At 31.2% G+C, this 24,348-nt stretch overlaps 1 protein-coding gene and 1 long non-coding RNA gene across 4 annotated transcripts in view; both read left to right on the top strand.

Annotated features, from left to right (window-relative positions):
• Positions 1-24,348, top strand: part of LOC107443134 (uncharacterized) — a 317,712-nt gene that overhangs the window by 95,193 nt on the left and 198,171 nt on the right. The gene's annotated exons all lie outside the window — the stretch shown is intronic.
• Positions 17,547-18,216, top strand: LOC147812086 (uncharacterized). Its single transcript, XR_015432894.1, has 2 exons — positions 17,547-17,912; positions 18,012-18,216. It is a non-coding gene; the product is annotated as an uncharacterized LOC147812086 (long non-coding RNA).

Genomic DNA, 24,348 nt, shown 5'->3' with positions numbered 1-24,348 from the left:
TTCTGGAACAACAACAATGCTTCTGCTATGATACTTTTCAATTCTTTAAGAGTTTATTAATTTTAATCATAAACTACCTAGACAATCTGCCCTTAGCTACTAAGCACTCGTTATTGTTAAAATAAGATCATTTCTGGAACAACAACAATGCTTCTGCTATGATACTTTTCAATTCTTTAAGAGTTTATTAATTTTAATCATAAACTACCTAGACAATCTGCCCTTAGCTACTAAGCACTCGTTATTGTTAAAATAAGATCATTTCTGGAACAACAACAATGCTTCTGCTATGATACTTTTCAATTCTTTAAGAGTTTATTAATTTTAATCATAAACTACCTAGACAATCTGCCCTTAGCTACAGAGCACTCGTTATTGTTAAAATAAGATCATTTCTGGAACAACAACAATGCTTCTGCTATGATACTTTTCAATTCTTTAAGAGTTTATTAATTTTAATCATAAACTACCTAGACAATCTGCCCTTAGCTACTAAGCACTCGTTATTGTTAAAATAAGATCATTTCTGGAACAACAACAATGCTTCTGCTATGATACTTTTCAATTCTTTAAGAGTTTATTAATTTTAATCATAAACTACCTAGACAATCTGCCCTTAGCTACTAAGCACTCGTTATTGTTAAAATAAGATCATTTCTGGAACAACAACAATGCTTCTGCTATGATACTTTTCAATTCTTTAAGAGTTTATTAACTTTAATCATAAACTACCTAGACAATCTGCCCTTAGCTACTAAGCACTCGTTATTGTTAAAATAAGATCATTTCTGGAACAACAACAATGCTTCTGCTATGATACTTTTCAATTCTTTAAGAGTTTATTAATTTTAATCATAAACTACCTAGACAATCTGCCCTTAGCTACTAAGCACTCGTTATTGTTAAAATAAAATCATTTCTGGAACAACAACAATGCTTCTGCTATGATACTTTTCAATTCTTTAAGAGTTTATTAATTTTAATCATAAACTACCTAGACAATCTGCCCTTAGCTACAGAGCACTCGTTATTGTTAAAATAAGATCATTTCTGGAACAACAACAATGCTTCTGCTATGATACTTTTCAATTCTTTAAGAGTTTATTAATTTTAATCATAAACTACCTAGACAATCTGCCCTTAGCTACTAAGCACTCGTTATTGTTAAAATAAGATCATTTCTGGAACAACAACAATGCTTCTGCTATGATACTTTTCAATTCTTTAAGAGTTTATTAATTTTAATCATAAACTACCTAGACAATCTGCCCTTAGCTACTAAGCACTCGTTATTGTTAAAATAAGATCATTTCTGGAACAACAACAATGCTTCTGCTATGATACTTTTCAATTCTTTAAGAGTTTATTAATTTTAATCATAAACTACCTAGACAATCTGCCCTTAGCTACAGAGCACTCGTTATTGTTAAAATAAGATCTTTTCTGGAACAACAACAACGTTTCTGCTCTGAGAAAAAAGTATGGTTAAAACTACTAGAATATGGTAAAATTTACCGCATTTCTGGCTCTACGAAGACAACAAAAAGCTTGGTAAATTTTACCAAGGCACTTGGGTAATGATTTTGTTAAAATTAATTACAAAATATGATTTTATATCATGTGATAAAATTTGGCAAGTGTAGAAAAATTCCGTAATTTTATAATGATATCTTGGAGCTGGGTATAAAAATTATTTATTTGGTTAAATTTACTTTTTAGTTTTGAATTTTTTACTAAATATGTAGTAATAAGAACTATAATTTTAAAAACCAGAACTTAATTTAACCTTAACCGTGAGAACGGAAATATCATCAAATGAATGGTTCAAATACCTTATAATTTGGTTTTTGTTAGTAGAAATATATTTTTTAAAAGAAATATCATTACAGTACAGTACGGTAATTTTATCTGTTTTTTTCCCTCAGTGTGTTAACATAATGTTCTTTCTTGATTTTTCATTATCTAAAAGGCAAGTTACTTCAATCAAACAATTAACACATTACTTGTTAGAATTAATCATGAACCATTTTTAGAAATATAATACAAAAAAAGCAAGCTGTTTAAAATATTTAAAAAATTAAGAAAATTAACATAATGTCATTTATTTATTCTTCAATATTTAAAGAGTGAAGTTAATAAATACAATCACACAATTAACAAATTCGATAATAGTACGAGAGAAACAAACTTATGAACTTTAACGATAAGGAAAATGTAAATGCACATATTACATAGGTAAATTACGAAAAACTCTTGATTCCGCACTTTGAAGCATTACCCTATATTTAACACGCACTTTAGTTAGGTAATGTACACATTTACATCTTTGAACTTTAGTGGTAACGTATATACCACTATATCAATTCTTTCTACTTAAAATTAATGCAACTCTAAATATATTATATTATATAATAAAATATTTGCTTTAGATAATTGTGATTATAGTTCTACCACCGATAGGAAAATTTCCCCTTTCATTTTAGTTCCATTCTTTTTATAGATCAGCCAACAATTCTAACTAATCAAAAAGCGAAACCAAATCCGTGTCCCCCTTTCCTGGCAATTCCAGAATATCCATCAAATTATTTCTACAATTCCTTTTCGAATCATTAAGTTAAATGATAGGCGTGGAATCACGCTGTTTCGGAATTTGAAGCAACTGCCAAGCGTTAACGATCGTTTGCTAGAGAAACCAGAAGAGTTGAGATGAACTTTTTCACAGTATTATAAGATTCTTTTTTATTTCTCTTTGTGTGATATTTATGTCAAAACGTAGCTTCTTTTGCAGATAAATAAACTATAACTAAACGTTCAAATTAAAAGAATTTAGTAACAATAAGAAATTGATATATAGTTGCGTTAGTTGTGAAAATAAAGATATAAATTTTAAAATATTTAGAAAACCAGTCTATGCAGACGATATTTAAATGCAAAGTTATAAAATACAAACAAACCTCGTAATTGGATACCTGCAAGGGTCGTCATTTTCGGTAAATCATGACATTTGTCGATTTAGAAACCAATCATATTCTGCACACGCGTGACGTCACTTACAGGTATCCAATTAAATTGGATTTGAATCACATGGTTAGGCATGATCACTTCACTTCTTCCCGAGTTGCATGTACCCTATTGAATTATTTTTACTAATAGATTGTATGGGTCTCCCATCGTCATGTACAAAGTGAGAGTAAAGCGAACCGGCAAAGTTTATTCCAGCGATTAATGTAAAAGGAATAGAAAGTGGAAAATGAATTTAAATACCTTATTTGGCGTATTGTAGAAACGAAAAGATTTTTTAAAAAAATCTAAATTTCTATCGCAGTGAATCAAAAAAATTGGAATGATAGGCCAGTTTGGAATTCTCGCCAAAAGAACTGCTCTCATATTTCTCACGCTTTAATTTCCCCCACCTATGGAAAAGTGAATTCTTCCGATACCAGCGCCTAGAGCAGCAATGGCTCAGAGGACAGACCATTCGCCTTCCAATGAGGTTAACCAGGTTCGAATCCCGGCTATGGCTGGTCGATACGAATTCCGCATCCGGCTTGCACCGACCACAGTGCTGACGTTAAATATTCTCAGTGGTAGACGGATCATGGGTTAGAGTCCCCTTGCCATGAGGCTAAATTTGGGAGGTTCTCGTGGTCTTCCTCTTCATGTAACGCAAATGCGGGTTAGTTCCATCAAAAAGTCCTCCACGAAGGCAAATTTCTCCCATTACTTGATCCTGGAGTTTTCTTGTCTTCTGGATTGGGTTGAAAATTACAAGGCTACGTAATTGAACATTAGTAGTCTTAAATCCAAAAATGGGGTCGTTCAACGACGATTATAAAATACCCACGCCTACTTGCCATGGTTGTATAATACCTTTGCGTTTTAGTAAATTTTCACCGCGTTAATTTTTATTGCGTTTTCAGTAAAGCAATAAGATAATCGTTCGAAAATATGAAATTATATGTTGTTGCTTTTTTTTTAAAATATTTTTCTTTGCTTTTTTTTTTTCTTTTGGTGATGTTTTTACATAGAAGAATAGAGAATAAAAGACATGAATATCCAAAGAAAATCCAAATGTATAGATCCCAAAACTTCAGCAAAAAAAATATTTGAAAAGGAAAAGATATCACTCTATAGTTCTTGAAAAAAGTAGTTTAAAAAAAGTTTTTTTTCTTCTAAAAATCCATTTGATCGATAACGTTCAAATTCTGCATTTTTACGTTGTTTAAAATGATTTTAAAGTTTATATACCTTACAATTCGAAACCTTTTAGCGCATTAATTCAAAAAACAATAAAAATATTTTTTTAATGGCGAGTATTTGGGTCTATTACCAATTGGCCTGAGACCAGAATTGCTACTCTTTTATCGTTAGTCAGTGGGCACTGTGGCTAAACCAAAGGCAGTGGAGTAGCGTCGTCAACGTCATACAACCACAAACCTGTTTATAGAACAGATTACATTTACACAATCACACAGAAGAGCACACACGGAGAGAGAAAGTTACATTCGTGCTAGCGGTGGGATTCGAACTCACAACCCTAGATCCCGTAGTCTAGTACAGTAACCAGTGTTTGGCAAATAATAGTAATTTATTATTAAAAATTATTTTATACATTCAATTACTTTTTTTACAAATTAGTTTTATATTTGTGTGCAAAACTTTTCGAATTATTTAAAAAGTTGCCAAGATATGGAGAAATACGTGATAACTGAAAATAACTTTAAGGATTCAAACTTCTGTCCGCCCTCCTGACTAAATTGATGGAATCTTATTTTAGAGAAAGCGGCTACCCAACACATTTCGATGGTCAAAATTTTGAATTCTTCGGGAGGGGGGGGGGATTATATATTTATTCAGAAAAAATACGTTTTTGTGTCTAATTTCTAAATAATAAAAAAATAGTGCGTGGAGTCCCTCCGCGAGGAAGAAGTTAAACTTCGTAACCTGCGACGCTAATAGTAGAAGAATCAGCAGTCGTAGAAGGATCACTAGTTCTATTCAACGACTCTTTTTCCTGCTCCGCTCGCTTCCGTGTTCTGTAATCACTGTAATATTGTGAATTTTTCCCTCTTGGACCTCTTGAACCAGTGGAAGTGCTTGTGATTGCCTCATCGTCTCGCCATGGAAAATGTATTTGTATTAATAATGTATGTGAATGTGTCATAATGTAATTTCAAAAGAGAAAACCTAACAATCAATTGATATTCACAAGAGACGTACCTTGACATAACCTTAAGTCCGTCGCATTGTCCGGGGGATTGTTTTCACTCATTTTTTACAATTGTTGTTCACTAAGTTTGAAAATAAAAAATACTATCCTATTAAATTATATGTGTAACAAATCAAATTAAAAAAATATTGAGTATTGAGTATAGTTGAGTGCGGCGAGCTCTCTGCTTATCGCTTATAGCTCTGCGTTTTTTAAAAAAAAATATTTATAGAAAAACAATACTTTTATTATTTTTATGCTAGTGAGAACCAAAACAATATGGAAATGAATGAGGGAAAACTGGATCCTACCACGTGATTTCCCGGCCAATAAAAATGTAGCGTTAAATGCTTAACGCAACCTTGTTGGAAGTCGCATAAGAAGTATAACTTCAATTAGTTTTGTGTCTAACTTAAAGTGTCATATGCAGTTATTAATTAATATATTAATTAATTTGAAATCATCCTTTGAACCGTAGATTAGCACTGAGAAATGCGAAAATTGGAACACAAGTAATTCAGCGTAATAAATCTTTTATCTTTTCGCACTATGACGTTCTCTCTATCTATGGACAAATAAAAGCATAAACTGATATTTACGTTTTCTAAATATCCGTGTCCCGTATGTGTTGCGAATGTTTATCGTGAAATTTACTTTTCCTATATGATATTATGATCTTCGAATCCAATTAGGAATTTTCGGCTATTTATAACAGGATGATATGTTTAAAAGTTTTCACGTTTGCTTTTATCGTATCAAGTTTTTATTGGCTTTCACAACCACATATGTTTCTTTTCTTTTTTTAAAAAAAAAATAAAGATACCGTATTTGCAGTTATGGTGTAGACTTCCCGTTTTGGCACGTTTAAGTATTCAGGGCAAGTTCTCGAAGAAATATTTTTCTTGAGAAATGTGTTTCGAATATTTGGATTTGTTCCAAGTTCAATAATTAATAACTTTTGGTATTTCTTTTACAGAAATGCAAAGTAAAGATTTAAAACCTGCCTAAAATTGCGGTTGTAAAAATTTAGAGTCTGTTATTTTAAATCATAATTAAGAATATAAGCGAAATTACTTAAGCATCATTGGCGTCAGCAGTTCCGTATCGATATTTTAACCTTTCTCATGAACGAATTAGTACCAATTTTGCTATTATTGCCGTATTAATTTTACTTTTTAGTGCACAGCTTAATTTTTTTCTCATTTAGTACCTATTACCAAATTAATTAGTTAAATTAGTGTTAATGATATCATGTCCCAACCAATTTAGAATTATTTTTCAATTACATTAGCTTTTTAGTACCTAGTTTTTTTTCAATTAGAAAATATTACCAAAATTGATTAAGCATTGGCATCAATCATAGTATAGTATTTTCTACCCTTCCTCTAAGTAAATTAGCATCGTTTCTCTATTAATTGTGCTCTTTAGTACAAAGTTTATGTTTTATTTTAATGTTATTGGCATATCAATTTATTTTGTTTTTCCTAAACAAATTAGTACTATTCTCCATTAGTTTTCCTTATCAGTATATACATCATTTTTTTACTTAAATTACCGCTGATTTTAAATTATTTAGTTTGATATAAACACGTTTTAAAAACAAAATAAACAAGAAGTTTCAGAGGTAACTTTAGAAACACTAATTTGGTGACAGTATTTGATGATAGTATGGTGTTTTCCACCCTTCCTCTAAATAAATTAGTATCATTTCTCTATTAATTTTGCTCTAAGCTTATTGTTTATATTTTAATGTTATTGGCATATCAATAGTATGATGATTTATTTTGTTTTTCCTAAACAAATTAGTACTATTCTCCATTAGTTTTCCTTATCAGTATATACATCATTTTTTTACTTAAATTACCGCTGATTTTAAATTGTTTAGTTTGATATAAACACGTTTTAAAAGCAAAATAAACAAGAAGTTTCAGAGGTAACTTTAGAAACACTAATTTGGTGACAGTATTGGATGATAGTATGGTGTTTTCCACCCTTCCTCTAAATAAATTAGTATCATTTCTCTATTAATTTTGCTCTTTAGCAAGCTTATTGTTTTTATTTTAATGTTATTGGCATATCAATAGTATGATGATTTATTTTGTTTTTCCTAAACAAATTAGTACTATTCTCCATTAGTTTTCCTTATCAGTATATACATCATTTTCTTACTTAAATCACCGCTAATTTTAAATTATTTAGTATGATTAATAAATTTAAAAATATGAATGTTTGCAAAAATATTCTTTACGAAAATAAACTACCAGAGGGCAAACGCGTAGGTATGGCTTTTCCATGAGGGGTGCTCAGAAATTCAAACTTGAAGAGAGGTTAAATTAGCTGTTGCCTACTACTTATGTTTTATAGATTTTTTATTGGAAATTGGTAACGTTTTAATTATCAAAACTTAGAAGTAACGTATTAATAAATTTAAAAATAAATCACGTTTCAAAAACAAAATAAACATGAAGTTTCAAGTAACTTTAGAATTACTAATTTGGTGACGTAGTATTCCAATGCTATAACGTTATTGTTGTTCATCGAGTTTATATGAAATTGTGAAGTACGATGATCTCGGGATGAATGGTTATTCATTCGCGAATCCGTATTTCATCAATCCATATAAGTGAGTTGCATAATTTATAGCAAAACGCTTTTTAACGGAAAAATGTATTTAATAAGCAGTAATGAAGAATGGTGTTAACGTTATAGTGTCCTACAGTTCTTAAAAAAAGTCATTCAGGGGTAAAAACAAAAGTATTTTTCCATTTATTTCTTCGGATGTTACCCAAAAATAATTAAAATTTAAAAAATAAATAAATAAAAAAGGAAAACAAATATTAGCCTTCCATAAGGCCATTTTTTTCTGGTAATGTTATGTTAAAATAATTTTTGGATTAAGACTGATTTATAAAAATAAATTCATTTAACTTTTTTTACTTAAAATTAATTTGATTTTCCAAGGCCATTTTTTTGTTGCGACTTTTATAATTTCACTTGTTTTTTTTTTCTTTTTGCCGGATGCAAGGAAATTCATCCTGATTTTATTTTACGTAATTTATTTTTTCTGAACGTCCCTTTTGATCTGTGTTTAAAAAAAGTAATTAAAATAAAAAATAAAAAGCAAAGGGAGGTCAGCATTTTTTAACGACTTTTTGCTTGCGTTCGAATAAGCGAAAAGCACCTTATGCCCAATCTAAGCAATTGACTTAAACTTGAACTTCTTTACTTATAAATAATCAAATTTTTGTCATCCGCAAAGATTAGTTTGTCCCAATGCTTGATTCAGGAGCTCCCTTGTCTTCTTGGTTGGGTTCAAAATTACAATGATATGGAGTTGAACACTGATAGTCGTAAATTCAGAATTGGGTCGGCTGTTTATATAACTGTCGTTGAACAGCCGTCCCAATTCTGAGTTTACGTCCATCGATGTTCAACTCCATAACATTGTAATTTTGAACCTAACCAAGAAGACAAGGGGAGTTCCTGAATCAAGCATTGGGAAAAATTTGCCTTCGTGGAGGACTTATAGATGGAACTAACCCGCATTTGCGTTACATGAAGAGGAAGACCACGAGAACCTCCCACATTTAGCCTGAAGGCAAGGGGACTCTAACCCATGATCCATCTACCACTGAGGATATTTTTCGTCAGCACTGTGGCTCGAACCCAGTTCGCCTCATTGGTAGGCGAAAGCTCTATCCCCTGATCAACCGCGGCTCTCCCTCAAAATAAATTTTGGAATATATTTAATATATTCTGAGAATATTTTACGTCGGCCCTGTGATCAGTGCGAGCCGGATGCGGAATTCTCATCCACCAGTCATAGCTGGGATTCGAACCCGGTTCACCTCATTGGAAGGCGAACGTTAGTTCCCGTGCTTCTGACTCATATAATACTTCACTCCTTACTATTGAGTTAAAAATATTGATTTTAGCCTTCAAGATTAAATAATTTGATCTCCAAATTTTTGTTAACTTTTTAAAGTAAATCATTGAATAATTTGTTTGGAAGCTATCTTCATTAATTAAGGGTAAATAGCTTTCCATAAACCTTTAAAAATTGACGAAGTTTTGTGAAAAGTCTCATAAAGGGTTTAAGTCACTCCGACTTATGACACCTTTATTTCTACGGATTATTTTCCTAAGACACTGAAATATCAGCATTCACTCATTAATAAAAAAGTAATTCCGACGCATGATCACACTATTTTATCGAGTGCTCTTCAAAGTAATTGAATGGCTCTGTGAAACTAAGCCCATCATTTTAACTTCCACCATTTAAGAGGGATTCTCTTAAAGCCAAACAGTGGAGTAAATATCACAGAGGGTGATTGTTTCGGAGATCGGGATTTAAGAGCTTAACGCCAACGATATCTAAGATCGCCAATTAAGCAGGCTTGGCTTGTTGTGACACAGGAGAGAATGGAGTAATTAGTTTAGGACGGCGTCAAGGACTTTTCTGTCCTTTGAAGAAAGCTTTCTCTATTATGACATTAAACATTACGTAGTAAATTATACGATGTAATAAAAAGTTTTAAATTTACGTTTTTCTCTTCTACTAAATTTAAAAGGGGGAAAATAATTTTTTTCAGGTCTGATAAAAATGTAGGTTGCCTTACTTTTGACTGATAATTTGACACTTTGGACGGCAAAGAATTTTCTTAGTTTCAAATTAATTACACGAAATTGATACAATCTACGTTTCTCTTCTAAATTTGTCTCAATTAAAATTAATGTCTAATTAGAGATTTGAGCACTCTAGTTACTTGGGTATGCATTACACTTATCACTAATGTGGTTAATGTAATCATTCTCCATAATGTTTAACCACTTAATTACAGTGTATATATATTTTTTTTAACTTTATGTTTGATAAAGGTTCAAAATATATGTATCGTATCTTTCCGTAGCACCCTATCTCAGAATATAGAGAAACTCACCTCCCCATGAGATGGCTAAGGTTCGAATCTCAGCGACGGCTGGTCGAAATGATTCCACCCTACTCGCACTGGCTACAGTGCTGACGTAAATTATCATCATTGATAAGATCATGATTAGTATCTCCTTGTCTACGGGCTAACTGTGGGAAGTTTTCTTGATTTCTCTCTCCATGTAATGCAAATGCTGGTTAGTTTCATTTCATCAAAAAGTTCACTATGGAGGCGAGTTATTTTTAATGCTCGATCCAAGAGTTCCCTTGTCTTTTGAGTTGTGTTCAAAATTACGAGACTATAGAGTTACGCACTAATTGTCGTAAACCCAAAAATTGAGTCAGCTTCTCAACACAGGCAATAAAATATGTTTCAGATTTATGACAGGTGAATTAATTTTCAAACCAATAGTTTAGATAATTTTTCTCAAATATGCATCTTCTTTAACGCACTGTAAAAAATTTTGGAGTATAGTTGCCACCATTTTCGGTGTTGCTGTTGTAAGCCATTAGGGCAAGAGATGCCATTGTTCTTGTTTTCCAGTGGCGCCATCTATGGCCATTTATTTTCTCAACTATCTCAAGATTTGTTTTTCGTCGATTTGCGTCAATTAATGCACTTATAGCATTTTAATCAGATTAAATTGGTGTGGATCATCTTGATAGGAATTTTGCCGGACCGAAATTTTACCCACCTGTTTTGGCACTTACTAAACTAATACATCTTCTCAATGCATATTAGATAAATTTTTTTTCTTACTTCTACAGCATTTTTATTTTTCAATAGTTGAAAAATAAAATATGCTGAAAATTCTACCTTTATTTTCCCATACTTGATAGGGCCCTTACCAAAAAGTACTGTGTTTTCACTAGCAAGCCTTGCTATATTGATGGTTGATTGTGTAAAGCTAAGCGCAGATGGAGCTAGGGGTTACAATTCGTCGTAAGACTTCCGGGTTAGAACTTCCGGCTGATTTTTACTCCTAAGTTTGAAAAAACTCACCATCCAATACACTTGTAGTGTTTTCATATAACGCGTTTTTTTTTTCAATCTAACTATCAAAGAAACGAACAACAAATAAATTCGCAAGACACCGCAAGCTTGTTATAATGCTACCTAAAAAATTAACAAACTGTGATATTTCGCATAAATATTGCCAAATAAGGGATAAAAACTCAAAACAAGGTTAACCTTACACTTTATTTGTGCTGTGATATTAATTTTCTTAAATTTATTTTGGGCTTTTGACTAGTTAGAATTTATAAATTACAGAAAATTCTTATAAATTACTAAAATTACGCTTAAATTTAAACCTAGATGATAATTTGTAAAATGAACGTAATCTCGCTTCTCGAGTAATATGCTAGCACCAACATATGATGGCGTACAGCTTGCATTAAGAACAAACAGTAATAAATAAATGAAAAGAGGCCAAATTAAAACTGCCAAAAAAACGATTTCTTTCTAAATCTAGTTAGCATGTCACCTTTTTTAATAATAAATCTCTCAAAAACTAAAACAAATTTTCACTTCAAACTCACCAGAATAACTTAATATCTTATAAAATACTTAAGATTTGTGTATTATATAATTTATTTCTTTTATTAAAAACAAAATTATCTGTTTGAAAGCATCGCCTCGCAGAATAAGCTGTATTAAGTAGCTGTATACTTTCTAACCGGAAGTAGAGCTGGTCAAGAGCTTGAGATTGTTGTCGTTTACATTTATAGCGAAAACACCATCTATACAAAAAAAAATGTTCTTAAAACATAAAAATAAAACAAAATCTCGTGTACCGTTGAAAATTTGGGGCTACAATCAGGACGTTAACACCGAATCACTCTTTCTGGAGAAAATGAAGCGATCTTGATAAGCTATAGTAAATTAACTGGAGCAGAAGAATTTATCCCTTTTTTCTTGCCCCGGAACTAACGAGGTTTCTTTCAGAAGGAAGGGAAATTTTTTCGATAAAGGTCTTTCCCGAAAAGGGTTTGGTAGCAACTGTTATGATGGCTATTCGTTCTGGAAGGCTAGTTTTATAGTGTGTGGAAAAAACCTTAAGTGAAAAAAATGGAGTAGAACATGTTGCTTTCTCTCTTGGATTGCTTTATTCAAGAATAAAATAATTTAAATCTTCCTCTCTCTCTCTATATATATATATGCAGGGCTATGCACTAACCACCTCGCCAAATGCGATAAAATCGTAAATTTGGCAAATTAAAATGTGTTTTGGAGAAAGGATTGGGGAATGATTTTTCCACGGGAAAGACAAATCTGTTTATAACTTGATCCTCAAAATTACGTCAAAATGAAATTTTCCAAACAAATCAGTATTTTTTATTCGATTATATTAATTTTCGGTAGATAACCAATTGGAATTGGGTCCAAATAACATAAGCCTGAAACAAACTACCTTAAAGTAGTTTTCTTCAGGAAAAAATTAATCATAAAAAAATTGTTAAGATTTGCATTTGGCGAAGACTTTCGAAAATTGGCGATTACTTTTAATATTTGGTTAATTTACTGGTTAATAATATGAAATTCTCAGCACAGCCTTAGTTTATATTTTTCCTTGTTTATTTATCTTTTTTTAATTAATTTATCATCCTTTAAGTTTTTAATAATTTTATATATATATATATATATATATATATATATATATATAAGTTCAAAATGAAGAATAAAACAAAGAAAAATTATAGACATATGAAAAAAAGGGGTGGGAAATAATAAGTAAAAAAACAACAAACAACATTTAATAAAATTAAAAAAAAAAAAAAAAAAAAAAAAAAAAGTGAAATGTTAATTAAAAAACCGGAAAAAAAAAGATATAATCTTTTCTTCAGCCCACACAATTATATCCGCTAAACAGAGTGTTATTGTTTTTCTTAACTTTCTTAGTGTTTTCTTGTATTTATTTATTTATTATATATATATATATATATATATATATATATATATAACGTCGTTGCCGAGTGGACGGATTAAAACAGATCTTTGGAGGGAAGGAGGGTACACAATTTATTTATTAATTATTATTAGACAGAGAACGTTTATGAAAAGTGATCACGAAAAGTTGTGCTCCTCATTATAAGTTAGGGAAAATCTAACAAAGTAATTCCGTAAAATGTTTCATTTTTGGATTGTATCTTATTCGATATGTATTGTCATTATTAAGGATATTAGAAATTAGATATTTGTTACACCAATTATTGTATATGTTATGGTATCCATTAAAGCCATTTTATAATATTCGATATGCATTGTCATCGTTAAGGATCATAGAAATAAGATATTTGTTTCACCTATTTTTGTATATGTTATGCAATCCATAATGATTGCTATCTTATCTTATTCGATATGTATTGTCATCGTTAAGGATCATGGAAATAAGATACTTGTTGCACCTATATGAATTATAAGTAGCCGATGACCAGCGTAAACCATAATGTTCCATCGTAATAATGACATCATGCTCCCTTTAACCAATAAGTGACCCAAATTTATCATTTATTTTTGGCAAAAATACTTTTGCTTCGGTAAAAATGCATATTTTATGTAATTTTACAATAGAAAATTTACCTTATCAATTATGGGAAGTAGTGTATTTTACGTTTTGTTTGTTGAAAATGTTCTTCTCAGTTTTGCAATATTTACGTGTTTCACTTTGCTTTTAGTATTCGTAGGTCGTGAAATATTCCCAATAGAAAAGATTTCTTTATTTCGTTCTTTAAAAGAAAGATGTCGCTTTCATCACTCTCTGTTCACCGCTATTAAGGTAATCAATGTTTCCTTTGTTTGCAAAGGTTTTGCGTAATGGAACATTCAAATTTTCCAGCTTAAGAACATAAAGTTTCGATCGTGTAAAATGCATAGAACGAGATGATTGTGAAAGCCGCTTCTATCTATATCTTGCTTTTCTTTAAATTTTATTTTATGTCAATTTTATCATCGGCGCATTTATTTCATTTCGCCCGAGGGTATGTAAAATACCATTTAAAGGGGGGGGGGGATATTTAGTTAAGTGGATAAAAGGCGTGAATTTTTATAGACTCAGACAGTTATTTAGATAAAAGCGAAAAATACAAACATCTCTAAATGCCTAATGTTTTGGTTAAGATGATTGTTTCGTAAAATTTCTTCTTCTTTCAAGCTTTTACTAAAAATGTTTTTATCTAACATGAACGTGAATAATAAGTATTATGAGTTTTAAGCATACTCAGTTACTCAAAGCTAGAAATAACCTAATCCTTTTACAAAACGTAAAACGTCATATAAAATTACGTAATTTAAAGTATCCATTGTGATTAAAAACTGCTGTTTATTAAATTTAAAATTCCATTTTAAGCATTCGAAGAATTTAATTCATTTGAAAATAGTTTTAAAATTTTAAATTTACAATTTGTAATTTGCCGACCAGGTGGCCGAGTGGTTAGCGTGCCTGACTGTGGAGCCGATGGTTGCGGGTTCGAATCCCGCTCAGGGCATGGATGTTTCTTTCCTTCTCTGTGTATGTCCTATGTCCTTTCTTCTGTGTGATTGTAACCAGCCCTATAAACGGGTTTGTGGTTGTATGACGTGGGCGACGCTACTCCACCGCCGTGGCTTAGCCATAGGTACTCAATGGGTAACGATAAGAGAGTAGCAATTCTGGCATTTCTGAGGCTAATGGGAAATGGACCCAAGTGCCCACGATTAACCAAAAAAATAAATAAATAAAAAATAAAAAACAATTTGTATTTTTAAGTATTTTAAAACTCTAAATACAATAAAAAATTATTTTGAAATTATTGAATTAAAAATTGTTATCTTAACCCACTGTCTATTTTAACCGTTGGGACTTAACCCTTTGCATGTCGTATTTTAACTAGCAATCTTTTCCTCGTAGCTAAATCAGTTTTTCAATGTTTTTAGATAGGGAACTAGTGTATTTAGCCCCTATCCCAATTTTACCCAATTTTGCTCATTTGCTAAACCTTCCGTGGGTTAAGCATTCAAAAACTGTACATTTAATTATATATTGTTTTGGAGTTGTCTCATCATATTTTGCCCACTTTAGATTTTGTTAGACGATGTTTTGTCTATTCTAGGTTTTTTCTTGAGATATTTTGACCACTATAGATCTTGTCTTACGATACTTTATCTACACTGGTGTAAGAAAGTAAGAGAATTTACAGACTTGTTCGATTATCTCTGGAACTACTAGACCGATTTTAATGAAATTTGATCTGCATGCGTTGATACAATACAAAACAAATAACTATTCAACAATTGTAATGCACACACATGATCATACGTAACACTCTTTGGAGTCCAAAGGTATGAAACAGATGTTGCAGATTAAACAAAATAAATGGGTTATTAGATGGTCTCCTCTTACAGATATACAGGCCTAACAGCGTGATTTCATACTTGAAATAAGGCAGTTTATCATTTCCTGTGGCAATTTCATACCTTCCGACTCCAACGAGTGTTACGCACGATCATGCATGTGTATCACAATTGTTGAATGGTTATCTGTTTTGTATTGTGTTAATTTATGTACATATCAAATTCCATTAAAATCGGTCCAGTAGTTCTAGAGATAATCGAACAAGTCTGCAAGTTCTCTTAATTTCTCATACTAGAGTAGGGTAAACTAACCAGTGAAGGAACACTTAAGCTTCGCTTGCCTTTTAAAAAAATCATATTAATTTCAAAATTCGTAATTTTAATTAAATGACAGTGTCAACATATTTGTTACTAATTGCAAATTATGTAAAAAAATTGTAGAGAACTTGCATAATATTGTTTTAAAGATTTGGAGGTTTAAATAAAAAGTAGTAAGAAGACCCAGTGAAGTAACAGTTTCTACCAGTGAACGAACACCCAGTAAAGGAACACTTAATTTTGGTTATTTTTTAGTGCTCTTTATGAATTTATAAGCCATACAAATATTTAAAAACAAGCCTATTCTTGAAATTATAACATATAAATACTTGGAAAATGTAAACTTTTTTTTTGTAATCATGAATTGAAAATTAAAGTGTCAACATATTAACACATACTGTTCATTCACTGGGAAATCTATGCCCAGTAAAGGAACATGCCTGTTCCCTCTCTGGTTAGACGTTTTTTTTTGTATTTTTAACATACTTTTGATGCGGAACATCACTAAAGGTACAAGAAAATTAACGTTTCTCTTTTATTTTCATTAACTTAGAAAAAAAACCAGTATAAGAACACTTATTCCTTCACTGGTTTTTCATCGTTTGGTGATCCAGTGAATAAACATCCCCTTATCTCAGTACTTTATTATGCTATGATGCTTTAAAAAAAATAAAACGTAACTTCAATAACTATATTTTGAATTCTCTTTTTCACAGTGAGAAAAATAAAACTATTACATGCAATTAATTCCACTTCAAACATATACATGCAAACACTCACCTTATAATTTTTTCAAGGAAACAAGGTGTTGCAGAGATAATAACAAATTCAAAATTTTTTCCAGCGAAGTCTATTTGACCAGGTAATCCAAAACATTGCTAGATGACTTTCTATTGTTTGGTAGTAAGCTATTGTTACCAAATGATCTAAACAAAAACTTTCAAATTCTTATTTTTAATCAATATATATGAAATGTTCCTTCACTGGTTGGTTTACCCTACTTTTAGGTTTTGTTTTAAGATATTTTGTCTATTCTAGGCTTTGTCACACAGTATTTCGTCTTGCGATATAGTGTCGACCATAGGTTTTGTACTGCAGTGCTTTTAACTGAACAACCTTTAATCATACATTTGAAAGTCAGAAGAATGCACATCTGTTTGGCTTTCTTGTAGAAACATATTCCAGTCAGGAGGCCGAAGAATTTAATAAACGGCATCATACATCAAATAGAAAGGCGATAAAACCTATGGAGCCTGGAGTAATAAGAAAGAATAGCCAAGAAATAGGCGAACTTACACGAGTATAATGAGTGATAGTTAAGGAAGAAAGATGATTGAACTTTATCATCATCCAATAGAAGAGAAGGAAAGAATAGAAATAGAGGATAACTAACCAATCATCTTTTATTGAATCTTAACATCAATGTTGGGGCTGTGTGATTCAGTAGTCAAAGCAACATATTGGGATTGCATTATTCATTGAGATCGATTGTTCCTAAAAATATTTCTTTCTCCGACATTTTCTCTTTTTCTTTCTGTTATAGATAGCTAAGCTGATCTAAAAGACTTCTCTGGGTTTTGAAGTCGATCGATCTACTTAATACTTGATATTGGTGTTTTCGGTGCAATTTTACCTACGTTAGACGGTGTTGCTTTGATGAAAATTGTTCTTGTGAAGTTAAGGATAAATCTCGCGTTCAAGGTGAATAAGAAAAAGCCTTAAAGAGAAAATAAATAAGATTTTTTTTTAATTCCTGAAGACGTACATATTTATAAAAACTCCGACTCTGGCTTATTTATTATTTTTGAAGTTATACTTCTTATGCGACTTCCAACAAGGTTGCGTTAAACGTTTAATGCTACATTTTTATTGGCTGGGAAATCACGTGGTATAGGATACAGTTTTCCCTCATTCATTTCCATATTGTTTTGGTTCTCACTAGCATAAAAATAATAAAAGTCATAAATGTATTGTTTTTCTATAAATATTTTTTTAGTTTGTTTTGATACACATACAATTTAATAGGGTAGTATTTTTTATTTTCAAATTTAGTGGATAACAATTGTAAAAAATGAGTGAAAACAATCCCACGGACAATGCGACGGATTTAAGGTTATGTCAAGGTACGTCTCTTGTAAATATCAATTGATTGTTAGGTTTTCTCTTCTGAAATTACATTATGACTCATTCACATACATTATTAATACAAATACATTTTCCAGGGCGAGACGATGAGGCAACCACAAGCACTTCCACTGATTCAAGAGGTCCAAATGCACAATATTATCGTGATATTATTAGGGTATTAAGGGGAAAATGCACAATATTATCGTGATTACAGAGCACGGAAGCGAGCGGAGCAGGAAAAAGAGTCGTTGAATAGAACTAGTGATCCTTCTACGACTGCTGATTCTTCTACAATTAACGTCACAGTTTAACTTCTTCCTCGCGGAGGGACTCCTCGCACTATTTTTTTTAATATTATTTTTTAATGTTTTTTTTTTAATGTTATTTTTTTTTCAATGTTTTTTAATGGCTCGAATGCACCTGGGCTCTACCTGAAGTTTTTATATGCCTTCTAGCTATTTTTAAACTAAACAACTTTAGATTTATTTTTTTAGTTTAGTTTTTAAGTATATAAAAAAAATGTAAAATTCTCGACTTTTCGATTTCGATAATATATATTTATAGATGTGTCAAACCAACTTCTCAGTCCCCAGATTCAAAGAGATTGGAAAAGGTCGAAAAGGGTCTTGTTAAAAATCTACTAATTTTGTAAATCTGTATAGTCCAGCATTTGCAATTTTGTAAAAAATAAAAAATAACAAAAAAACAGTGGCGCGTCCAGTGATTCTTTTTTTAATGCGAAACTGTGAAATACTTACTGAAGGTAAAATTAGCGTCGAATCGGGCACTTTCAGCTAGTTTTTGTAAATGGGAGAAAATAAACTTCTGTTTTTCTTTTGTGCAAAAAAAAAAACGATCATAGAAATACTGAAAGAAAACACAAATAATTAAGATCAAAAGGAAAAAACTTCTTTGAAAAAAACGCGCTAAAAAGCAGCAGAAATTTCAGAAAAAAGTATCAATACAAAACAAAAGAAATAAAACAAAAATACGACCACCGAAGCCGACGTCTTCAGGGGGTACCGGCCCCGGTAGCCATTAAAAACAAAACCATTTCTATTTGAGGGAGAAGCAAAAGCTTAAAATATCTCCCTCAGTACCCCGATGGTTTTGTATAGAGGTCCAGGAAAAACAAGATACATTCAAAAGAATAAACAAATTACGAAAAGAAAATCAATAAAAATCATCAGAAAATTAAAAACTCACAGTCACAGGTCAAGAATCAACTTCAAAAGCGGAGGAAAAGAAAACACTAAAAACTGAAAAACAACGCCCCCTATAATAATGCGCAGTAAAAGTTTAAAAATGATATGAAAAGGTCAGGAGAAGGAGATACGTAGATAAATTAATAGAATGCTTAACTGGGGCTGCTCAGTTAAGACTAGAATTGCGCCCTGTTTTTATATTTTTTCTTTTAACAGGGCGCAATTCTAGTCTTAACTGAGCAGCCCCAGTTAAGCATTCTATTAATTTATCTACGTATCTCCTTCTCCTGACCTTTTCATATCATTTTTAAACTTTTACTGCGCATTATTATAGGGGGCGTTGTTTTTCAGTTTTTAGTGTTTTCTTTTCCTCCGCTTTTGAAGTTGATTCTTGACCTGTGACTGTGAGTTTTTAATTTTCTGATGATTTTTATTGATTTTCTTTTCGTAATTTGTTTATTCTTTTGAATGTATCTTGTTTTTCCTGGACCTCTATACAAAACCATCGGGGTACTGAGGGAGATATTTTAAGCTTTTGCTTCTCCCTCAAATAGAAATGGTTTTGTTTTTAATGGCTACCGGGGCCGGTACCCCCTGAAGACGTCGGCTTCGGTGGTCGTATTTTTGTTTTATTTCTTTTGTTTTGTAACGATCATAGAAACTCCGTTTTCCAATAATGAGACTTTTGCTTTAAAATTATGAATAAAGACGTCATTATCTCGTTTTTCGAAGGAAGAATTTAAAAAAAATCTTTTTTTAAGAATCCGCAGTGAGCTGATCGTAAAGACACGGCTCTCTCAGTTGAACAACAAAATCAAGCATCACTGGCTGCGGTCAGAAAGGGGGTGGGTGACCACTTTCATCTGCCTGCGTAGGGACCAAGGGTGCGCGGTATCTGTCCTAGTTAAACTGTCCTAGTTAAACTGTTCTGTTAAACTTCGCGTGCAGGTCGTCGGACCACCAAAGCAGGGGAGCTATCCCCCCCTGCAGAAGATCAAAATTGCGATGACACAGCTCTAGTGCGACTAACTTCTAGTAACTTCTAACTTAACGTAGTAACTTCTTTATTTAAAAATAAATTTTTTGTTAAAGTCTCGTTTTGAAGATATGAAAAGTTCCGTATGAAGAATTTATATAGTTAAATAATTTGCGAATGGTCTGTTAGCATACCCAAGTTTCTCTTAACTAGAACATGTTTTCCACATAAATCTACAAACATCTTAAATGTACTTGAGATATATTTATTTTACCCATTACAGGGAAACACTTTTAAAAATAAAAAGTTATACCCGCATCTGGCAATAAATACAAAATACTGCTGAAAGCTGGGGAGAATTTTATGGAGTAGTAAAAGGAAACGTTGTGGTCTATATAGCCGGGAAAATATTTTTCCTCCAAAACATTCAGTCCATTTATATTTCTCTTACAAAATATCACAACTCTATAAATCATCCTTAAATCCCTAAACCGGCCAAGCATATAGCCTTTTTACTTTTTTAGACGGGTTCATATTCCATACCGAAGGATGAAAGGGAGCTGTAAGCTAGTTCGGTCTGGGAAGCAACAGGATTTTTTTGAGTAGTAGATCAATAGCATCTGGAACACTCCCGGCAGAAATGTCAACAAAGGAAAAAATTACTATTTTGAGTTATTTTTCTTAGTTTTTGTATATTTCTCAGATAGGGATAAATAAACAGTATTTTTTAAATGCTTTGAAGGGTATAGAAATGTTAAAAAATATCTGGAAAATAGTATTGTATATTATTCTGTCTGCAGAAATTGTCGATTTACGAAAATTGTGGCAATTGTTAACGTGTGCTATTTATTTTCAATTGATTTACCAGTTTAAATTAAGAGGCTAAACGCCGAAAATGTAAGTTCGTTCTTTACCACAATAAATAAAATATAGAATGTTCCGTATTGGAATTCCCCTCTATAGAATTTTAAATACATGCCGAAAAAGGAAGTAAAAAATGCAGATAGAGTGAAAAGTTTTTTTTTTAAGGAAAATAAAAACGCTACCGAAATCTAACGAATTGCTACAAAGAAAATTGTAACACAAAACATGTTTGATTTCTGGAGGAAATAGAGAGGGATTAAAAAGCTGTAGTTAAAATCAACTTCAGGCTTCCTCTCGCAATCTAACTGGTTTTGGCATTTCTAGGCCTATCTTTCTTCGTAGTGATCCGTTATATTCCCATAATGTTTATTTTTTCCTAGCTTAAATAGTAATTTTCGACCTCCTAAGTGTACATTCTTTTTTTGTTCTGATACACACTAGTAAACTAATGCGTCTTTTGGATTCGAAAATTACATGTTAAAGGTGACTTTAATGTAACACCTTGAAAGATAATAGAACATCTCGAATCTCAGTTAGTAGAAATATATCAGTTATATGCGACTTAGTAGAAATGGCATATACAAATGTTGAGCTTTGGATAAAGTAATACAATTAGCTAAGAAAAGTGACAAATTTTCAAATATGATTGTTTGAGCCGTGATGGCTCAGGAGATAGAGCGTTCGTCTTTCAAAGAGGTAAACTAGGTTCGAATCCCAGTGATGACAGACCGGTGCAAATTCCGCATCCGGCTTGTACCGACCCCAATGCTGACGTTAAAGAAACCTCAATTTGAGACGGATCACAGGTTAGAATTCCCTTGCCATCAGACTAACCATGAGAGGATTTCGTGGTTTTCTTCTCTATGTGACGCCAATGCGGGTTAGTTCTATCAAATAGTCTTCCACCAATGCAAAATTTCTCCCGATATTTGATCCTGGAGTTCGCTTGTCTTCTGGATTGGGTTCAAAATTACAAAGCTACGGCTTTCAACATTAGTAGCCGTAAACTCAAAATTATGTCAGCTGTTCAACGGCAGTTATAAAATATGATTCGTTTAAATTTTATATCGTAGAAAATAAATAATCGATTTCGTAAAAACGGTATTTGTTATTTTCGAATAAAGCTCAGTTAAAGAAGATGTTCACACCTTACATATCACACTTTTTCTCGATTATTAATGAATTAATTAATAACTATTATTTTTTGTTTTAAACCATATCACTGAGAAAGCAAGTTTTATTATTGAGCGCAAAAGAGTTTCAATTCTTTTTCAGATCGCAGCTTAATACGCAAAAAGTAAAAATAATAAAAGTTCCATATTTTCGAATAGCTCTTCTACTACCCTGATTGGCTTAATAGTCCCTTGAAGACCTGACCTTACCTCAGAATAACCCTTCTTTCGCTTCTGGACTTGAAATTTTAATTTAACAATTATCACATTTTTGATTAATCTCCTGAATAAATTGTTGTGACAGTATCAGGAAACAGGATTCATAAAAATATGACAGAAATTCTTCATTAATTGCTTTTTAAATCTACCAAGTTTATCATTGAAATCAATAGATGGCAGGAAAAAACTTTATACAATGCGTTGCTGTGACGTCACAGTAAAATGTCCTTTTTTTTATCAGTAAATGATATACAGAACCAGGTAACAATTTATGCAAAATTTAAATATTTAATACAAAAATACAAATTTTTCTAACATATTATTAAATTTTTTAAATTTTAAATTTGGTACTAAATTTTAAAAATTTAATAACATGTCAGAAAAATTTAAATTTTGAAATAAATATAAAATCTGCAAAAATTTAATATCGATTTCATTTCCATTAATCTCTTAAACATTTTCTCAACTTAAAAATTGTACTCAATAAAAATAATACTTAATGCTTTGTAAAGGACTCTTTGCACTACGAAGGAAAAATACGATAGATTATTTCCTACTATATTTATTTTTTCACGTGATGGAAAAGAAAGAAAAGAAAAGAATGCTTTTTTTCTATATATTCGATGACATTAAAACGTAATTCATCATCTTAAATTGTTGACCCAACTCTTGACATCCACTTTTTCTTTTACCTCATTCATAAATCGATGATTTCTTGATCTCTAAACAGTAGTACACCTCTTTACCTAACTGGACTATTGATGCGTTTATTTTCGATGAGTGAAAGATTTGCTGAGAAAAGATGTACTTCCTGATTTAGAAAACTGAAAAAAGAACATCGAAAAGTTTAAAATATTAAGTTACGTCAAATTTTTATTTTTTATTTCAGAATATTTTCTAAATTGAATTTTTCTAAATCGGATATTTCTAAATTCTAATTTGAATTTTTCTAAATCAAGTGGCTTTACCAAAACTTAGGGAGGAAGAGACTTCATTCAATGCGTTGTTGTGACGTCACAGTAAAACTTCCTTTTAATCAGTGAATGATATACAGAACATTAGCAATAATTTATACAAAGTTTTAAAAATTTAAAGATGTAGTTCCTGACTTAGAAAACTGATAAAAAATCATCGAAAAGTTTCGAAGTCTAAATTTTGTCAAATTGTTTTTTTCTAATTTTATTTCAGAATATTTTCTAAAAGGAATTTTTCAAAAAGGATATTTCTTTGTTAAAATTCATAATTTTCGTATACCTTTTAATTATATTTCAGGGATATATTATAATTTTTATAAAATAGGATCATTTTATCAAACCCAATATTAACCGTTTGCCGTTGTCTACTCCTAGCTATCAAAGTTTTTTTCTTCCTTTTTTTTACTGTTTCAAAGTCGTATGTTTGCTCTCAGCTTTCACTGCAAAGAACAATATTGATCTTAAAGTATTCGGTCGAAATAGTATACGAAATTAGTCGAATAATTCTCGAGAAATCAAATGGGGAAAATCTAATAAATTGGAAGCTATTAGACTGATTTCGTTCAAAAGTTTTATTCTGTCATTTAAAAATAAAATTTTTGTTAAATGATGTAAGAAATTTGTATACATTACTATTCAGAAATTTCAGACTATTATTAAATAAAATAATAAATAATTATTAAAAAAAATATCTCTCTCACGAAATTATTTTCAGATGAAAGAATTTTATGACTTTGTGGGAAAAAAATTCCGATTTGTTTAAAAAGTTCTCGAGATATAGCGAAATACGAAAAACATAAAATTATCAATAAAATGTCTGAACTTTTTACTCTCCTGTCATTAGACATCGTCTATTGGGACATTATTTTCATGATTAAAGCTAATTCCATCCCCACCCCATATTAAAGGGGTCAAACATCAGAATTCATTGAAAAAAATTTATATTTATTCAGAGAAAGTACGTTTTTGTGTCTCAATTCATAACTTAAAATATCGGCTCCATTTATTAATTAGCTCCTGAT

The sequence above is a fragment of the Parasteatoda tepidariorum genome, chromosome 4 (genome assembly GCF_982258835.1).
Source record: "Parasteatoda tepidariorum strain Cologne lab strain chromosome 4, Ptep-v5.0, whole genome shotgun sequence".
Lineage (NCBI taxonomy): Eukaryota > Metazoa > Arthropoda > Arachnida > Araneae > Theridiidae > Parasteatoda > Parasteatoda tepidariorum.
This window is presented reverse-complemented; position numbering and strand designations above follow the sequence as displayed.